Below are 589 nucleotides of genomic sequence, written 5' to 3'. Positions count from 1 at the left end.
TGGCTCCCGGCCCCCTCCCTGGCCCCCCCTGGGCCACCCATCGGGGCTGGGAGGAGAGGGGCCAGCCGGGGTGCTTGGCCCCGGGGGGGACGGCTCCCCAGGGGGAAGGAAATGTCCGTGCCAACAAAGCAAAAAGCAGAAGAAGGGGACGCTGGCGGGGGGCCAGCAGGCGCGGCGGGGTCCCGGCCACCCTCCACGGTGGCATACGGAAAGTGCCGTGCCACCGTGGCTTCCCTCTCTGGGGAAGCCAGGGCTGCCGGGGACCTGCCCTGCAAACCATTCCTTTCCTGGCAAAGCTGCTGTGCCGTGCCGTGCCGCGCCGTCGTGCCGTGCTGTGCCACCGTAGCCAGTGACCCACAGCCCTGCACCGTCTTACGGGCAGCAGCTCTCCCTGCTCGGCCCCTCTGTGATCCACCGTCCCTGAAGCGCCGGCAGGGGCAGGAAACACCCGACTGAGCAAAAGGAGGCGAGACTCGCGCCTCGCAGCACGGGCAGCACTCGCTTCCCGTGCAAAACCCCCACCAGCCCCGTCCGCTGCCGTCCTGCAAACGCTGCCTTGCACCCAGCGCGGTGGCGGCGGTGACATCCC

General features: G+C 70.3%; 1 protein-coding gene across 1 annotated transcript in view; it reads right to left on the bottom strand.

Annotated features, from left to right (window-relative positions):
* The window catches only part of ARAP1 (ArfGAP with RhoGAP domain, ankyrin repeat and PH domain 1), a 107,965-nt gene that overhangs the window by 104,251 nt on the left and 3,125 nt on the right, over positions 1 to 589 (bottom strand).

The sequence above is a fragment of the Aptenodytes forsteri genome, unplaced genomic scaffold (genome assembly GCF_000699145.1).
Source record: "Aptenodytes forsteri isolate BGI_AS27 unplaced genomic scaffold, ASM69914v1 Scaffold459, whole genome shotgun sequence".
Lineage (NCBI taxonomy): Eukaryota > Metazoa > Chordata > Aves > Sphenisciformes > Spheniscidae > Aptenodytes > Aptenodytes forsteri.
Note: the sequence above shows the minus strand (reverse complement) of the source record. Positions and strands in the feature narration are given on the sequence as shown.